This window comes from Cardiocondyla obscurior, linkage group LG22, assembly GCF_019399895.1.
Source record: "Cardiocondyla obscurior isolate alpha-2009 linkage group LG22, Cobs3.1, whole genome shotgun sequence".
In the NCBI taxonomy this organism is placed as follows: domain Eukaryota; kingdom Metazoa; phylum Arthropoda; class Insecta; order Hymenoptera; family Formicidae; genus Cardiocondyla; species Cardiocondyla obscurior.
The window spans coordinates 331,378-337,377 of NC_091885.1; the positions used below are offsets into that span (position 1 = coordinate 331,378).

At 46.2% G+C, this 6,000-nt stretch overlaps 1 pseudogene; it reads right to left on the reverse strand.

The window, feature by feature from the left end:
• Nucleotides 1-148: 148 nt before the first annotated feature.
• Nucleotides 149-1,292, reverse strand: LOC139111163 (uncharacterized; annotated as a pseudogene).
• Between the last annotated feature and the right edge of the window lie 4,708 nt (nt 1,293-6,000).

The following is a 6,000-nucleotide window of genomic DNA, read 5'->3' on the forward strand; positions in this document are numbered from 1 at the left end:
GATGGCTTTATAGATTAAGGTGAAAGATAGGAAATAAATGGCAGCCTGTAACCGTTGACAGCTTCTAAAATTACGCGATCTGACGTAATTAGTTTCCAGCGAAGAAAAAAGCTGGATAGTCTGCCTCCTACGCTTACTTGTGAAGGATTTATCTCATTCTCGAATATGACCTGGAGCGATAAGTCTGTCGGCGAGTGTTCTGTGCCCCCGTACCCTTTCGACTCACTGGCCGTGAATTGCGTACAGGGGCCTGCTGGTTTCCCGCCTTCGACGTAGAAGCTTGTGGTTGTACATTTAGCGGTTGTAGGGCTCTTCTGTTTAGAGTAGGAGCTGCCTTCACGAGGCTCTTGCTCGATTTTTCGATTGTTGTTGCATTTTTTATTTCCTCCCCGAAAGCTGCGCTAAATAGGAACTCATCTGCTGGCAATTAGTCCGCAGTGCCCTTAGCGATGAGGTTTAGGCTGGGTAAAATTTGGGCTCTACGTGCCACAGAAAGGCGGTAGAAAAGATCCGCCAAGATTTTGGCACTTTCATTAACTTTGGCCACGGCTGTACGTGCCTCAGTGCTCAAAGAGATCTGTACATTGGGCGTGAGGAACTCTGACAGAGCCTCACCTAGTGCGCACAGGGCTGTACCTACTTGATCCTGATTTAAGCCGTTGTAGTAATCTCTTTTGACTACGACGCTGTTCTTTAAGCCGGCTTTGCATTCCGGGTTCAATTGTGGTGCTTTTAGGAAAGCAGCGAAGGACGGAGGGGCGTATCTCTTCAGCAGAGTCTGACGCAAATCGTCTGGAAGGCCTTGGCGAGATAAATTCTTCCAACTATTTGTCACTAGCTCATTCCAGGGAGGTAATTCTTCTTTATGAAGATCGGGCCCGAAGAGTTTCCTGGTCAGGGCCCCGACCTCTTCCTCGACTTCACCTGGAAGAGGTGAAGGAGAAACTTTCCCATCGTCCGATAAACTTACTGCACCTAGAAGAGGGGAAAGAGGAAGTGAATCAACGACTTGTTGAGGAAAAGTTGTATTTCACGAATGCAGATCCAGCATCTCCGTACACACCTGGGGACTGTGGCGTCGGTAGGCCTGCACTCGAGTGCGGATTCGGGGAGACCGAACGCCCAGCAGACATCACCTGCCTCTGCTTGTCGGGCGCATCTTGTTCCTCCGACGGCGTTGAGTCCCTGCCTCTTTGTCGAGAGGGGGAAGGCGAGGGTGTGTCGCGTCGAGAACGACGAGGCTCCCTAACCTCACCAAGGGAAACCGCCAGAATTTTTAGCACTCTGTTCATTTTGGCCTCCAACGACAAAATTCGCTCGTCCAAGGACGAGCTTTTCCTCTCCGCGACTTATGAGACGATTTTCCCATGCTGAATAAAATTACTCTCTGTTAACGCAAACTTGCCTGTTGATTGCACGTGCAACAGGAAACGAATGAAGAATATGGCGCCTGACGAGGCGTAGTGCCACAGTAGTGGCGACACCTTTTAAATTATTTGTTAAACTAATCCTGTTGAGAACCGAGCAGCGGAACGATACTACCAGTATCCATCCGGACGAAACGTCGCATAATTGGTCGGTGAAATAATCCTTTAGTGATTCGAAACGGAAACTTGATATTACTTCATGTATCCGAACATTCTTACCACTCTACTGTTTAATGCTCATTTGAACAAATTTTGTTACATAGGCATATCAAACTTGGCATCTTGTTGGGATATTTGACTCAATCAATGGTTTTTATATATAAAACTTGAGAAATGTTTACACTTGAAAATTTGTATTTCAATCATTCTGAATACATTTCTGTTTTGTTGCAAAAAATTTAATTAATTGCATCTTAATTGTCTCTTGTAGAATTAATTTTAATTGTTTTTTGCAATTATTGTAAAGTAACAAAGTTTAAAATTATTAAAAGCATTAATACTATTTATTTAAATAAACATATCTTACCAGGAGCAGTAAGTAATCCCATACCAAACAATGGTAAAAATATTTTGTATATTATACTTTTATCTTTACAATTTTCAGAGTGTAAAATGGTCTGAAAAATACAAAAATGATTAATGTTTTTCATTGTTTTGAAATATGTAAGTATACGTATTAATTGCGTAATTAACTTTTTCAGAGTAAAAATTTAAAACGCAAAATAAACTTAATATATACAACATTTTTTCACTAATTGATTTTTGTTATAATTGGTGTGTTAGTTTTCAAAGCCAGTAAATATGAGTTTAATGTCAGAATTTCAAAATGATTGTTGCGCGGCAACATTTGAAGCTCTCCACATCTGGAGTTAACTGCCTGTGCAACATGAATTTTTACAAGACGAATTACTCGTTCTTTGTAACTAGGAAACGGGATTATTGTTTAACTGACCGATGACAGTCCGTCTCAGACTTTTTTTGGAAACTTATGCTAACCTGCTTGTATCACGTTTTGAATAAAGCTTTCAGTTTTTCTTACGGAAGTGTGTTTTTCCAGCGCGGAAAATAAATGTTGTAAAAGAAAGTAAAAGCATGCGCGTCCGTTAACCGGATAGTAACAATATGAAGAAACTACGCCAAAACAATGTTGCTGTGCACGGATACAAAAAAAAATCAAGAAATAAAGTGTTACGTCAACTTCTTATTATTTATATTTTATTGATACCGCTTGAGAAAAGCCAAGAAAATGGGCTATAAGCAAATATACGAAAGGGAAGGATTAAAGCTGACGTGGTCACTGATTTTGCATTGGACGTAAGAAAGGAATGCCACGCGTAAGGCGCGCTAGGAATAGGTATAAAGAAAGCGGTTTCGAACAAAAAACGCAAGATTAATTCCTTTTTAGGGAAAAAAAATTAATCTTTATTTCCTGGAACAAAACCAGCGGAGTATTTTGCAGCTGTACGTCAGAAATTAGTAATAAAAAAAATCATTTATTTTTAAAAAAATAAAACTATTTTATAATTAATTAATTTACAACTTAGGCTCTCATTTAAAAATAATAATAAAAGTTGTTTAAATGTATTCGATCAAATAATATGATAAAGAAAGAAAATGGATAGATTCTTATTAATATATAACATTTTATTTTATAGTTACAAACAAAAACCCACTCTGGGAGCCACGAGACCTTGCCGTTGGTGAGTGGGCTTAGCCAGGTGGACGGAGGGGATCGCGCACGTGACCAACTTGTTTGGTGGCAAACGGGATCCCGTCGCCTACCTCACGGCGAGTAAAAGAGCTAACGGGGCGTACTCTGCTGTATCGGTTTAGTCCGCCCCGAGTGTGACTGAAGAGGATCCCTATAAACGGGCTCTCCTCGGTGCATGGGACTCTCCGCGAGGAGAGTATGAATGAATGTGAAGACGTGAGGCGGGTTGTGCTACCGGTGACCAAGAGGTGGCTCACCCAAGCCAAGGTGTTCGGACCGTGCCGAGGGCTGCGTGGCGCAGGGGAAGCTGCGTCTTAAACGGTCACTCCTGAACACCGGGCGAAATCCAGGAGTAAGAAGCCAAGCCCCGGGCAACGCGGTTCTGCCCGGGTGATACCGCGCTTCCGCGTCACTCGTGGGAACTATATGGAACCAGGAAATATTAAAAATTTAAATTTAGATAGCACCCTCCAGGGCGGGGCCTCGGAAGAGAACCTTCGACCGGAGGATAATCTTGGGGATGGGGGGCCTCGGGGACCGTCCCAAAACCAAAAATAAGAGAAGCGGGGCTGCGAGGCGCTGCTTAAAGAAGCAGCTGCAGGGGGAGAAGGGGGGGTCAGTAAGTGACTCCCCTGGATCAACCACAGCTGCTCAGGAAGGGGTGAGGCCCGGCCTGGGACGTGCAAACGGACCACGTCGGACCACACGACTCCCAGTCCTAATGACTGCCGGGGCAAGAGACTTAAGGTCGCAGACCAGGGATCATATGCCCAAGCAGCCAGGGGGATTAGCCTTCGTATTAGAGGCCTACCCTGACAAGAAGTTGGGGGCTGAGGAGGTCGCCCGGATCAGGAAAGTGATCCGGGAGAGCATCCTCCAGCTCCCGGAGGGCACGAGGGCCCCGACCTTTTCCGGGTCGTGGGAGAGGGACGAGGCCCTCGTGTTTGCCTGCACCGACGAAGAGACTGGGAACTGGCTGAAAAGCCAGGCCCCGGACTTCAAGTTGGAGGCGGGACCTCTGCGTGTGCTGTCGGCGGGAGAGCTTCCAAAGCGACACCGCCTGGTGGTACACGTAGAAGAATCGGGGATGTCTGCCCAGGAAGCCTTGAGGCTCCTGGACAGGCAGAACAAGGATCTCGGGGCCGGGGGGTGGCTCGTCACCCGGGGGAGCAAGAGGGGAGACGAAACAGGCTCCCATTTTGCTTGCCTGGTGGGTGGGACATCCCTCAAGGCACTGAGAGCCTGCGGATTCAGGTCCTTCTGCGGGACGGGTCGGGCGGCTGTAAAGCTGCTTGACAAGGACCGCAAGGAGGGTCCTGACGAGGGGGGAAAGACGGTTGAGGAGGCTGGACCGGCTTAGAAATGGCCGGGTTCGGCTTCCCAATAACCCAAATAAACTTGCACCATAGCAAGGGCGCCTCGGCGATCTTAGCCAAGAGCATGGCTATGGTGCAAACAAGTATAGCATTAATACAAGAGCCTTGGCTCTTAAATAATGTTGTAAAAGGCTTGGGAGGATGTGGCAAACTATATTATGCCCGCACAAGCACCAAGCCTAGAACTTGTATTTTGGTTAAAGGACTTAATGCAGTTTTAGTTCCACAGGGCAGCGACGGAGACCAGACGGTGATACGGATCGGACCTTGCAACATCGACGGGAGGACCAGGAATTTGTACATTGGGTCAGTTTACATGTCCTACAACTCTCCGGAACCACCGCCGCAGAAAAGCGTGAGTAAACTGGTCGAAATGGCCAGGACCGAAAAATGTAAAATACTCTTGGGGTGTGACGCAAACTCCCATCACTTAAGTTGGGGGAGCACGGATATCAACCCAAGGGGAGAAAATGTACATGATTTCATTGTTAGGTCAGAAATGATTATCCTCAACCGAGGCAATGACTTTACCTTCATGAACTCAAGAAGACAGGAAGTTATTGATATTACGCTTTGCACGGGTAATCTGGCGAGCTTGGTGAGAGACTGAAGGGTCTTAAATAAACCTTCGGGATCGGACCACCGAAGCCTACGCTACACCCTGCAAGCGGAAACGAATATAACATAAGGAAGGAACCCAAGGCAGACTAGGTGGGAGGACTACAGGGCGGAATTAACTGCCCAAGTAACAAGGATCCCAACCAGATTCCACACTAAAAATAATTTAGACGAAGCAGCACAGAGACTTGGGGAGGTAATAACCAAGGCTTATGAGAACAACTGCCCGGAGAGACAAAGAAGTGGTAAGACCAGGGTCCCATTGTGGAACCAAGAGCTGGGAAAGCTCAGGTCGACCACAAGATGTCTCTTCAATAAGGCAAAAAGCACTAGACGAGCTGCCCACTGGGAGAGCTTTAGGCAAGCCCAAAGGGAATACAGCAAAGCCATCATCAAAGCTAAACGCAAAAGCTGGAAGGAATATTGCGAAAGTATCGAAGAAACAGCAGAGGCCTCGAGACTGAGCAAAATCCTCAGCACAAATAAAAAATCGCAGTTGGGCTGTATAAAGCTACCAAACGGCGAATTCACGGATAATATGCAAAACACACTAACACACCTAATAGAAGTCCACTTTCCGGGCTTCCAGACGAGTCAAAATAAGGCAGGCTGCACAGGAGAGAAGCCTAGGGATATCCACAAGCCCAAGGAATGGACACTGGCAGCCAAGGTCGTATACCCTAAGGGAATAGAATGGGCAGTAAACTCATTTGGCCCTTATAAAGCAGCGGGACCAGACGGCATATTTTCGACCCTACTACAAAAGGGTCTGGGGGTGCTGATGGGACCACTAACAAAAATACTCAGGGTTAGTATTGCCCTGAGATATGTTCCAAAGGCTTGGGGAGGAACTAGAGTAGTTTTCATA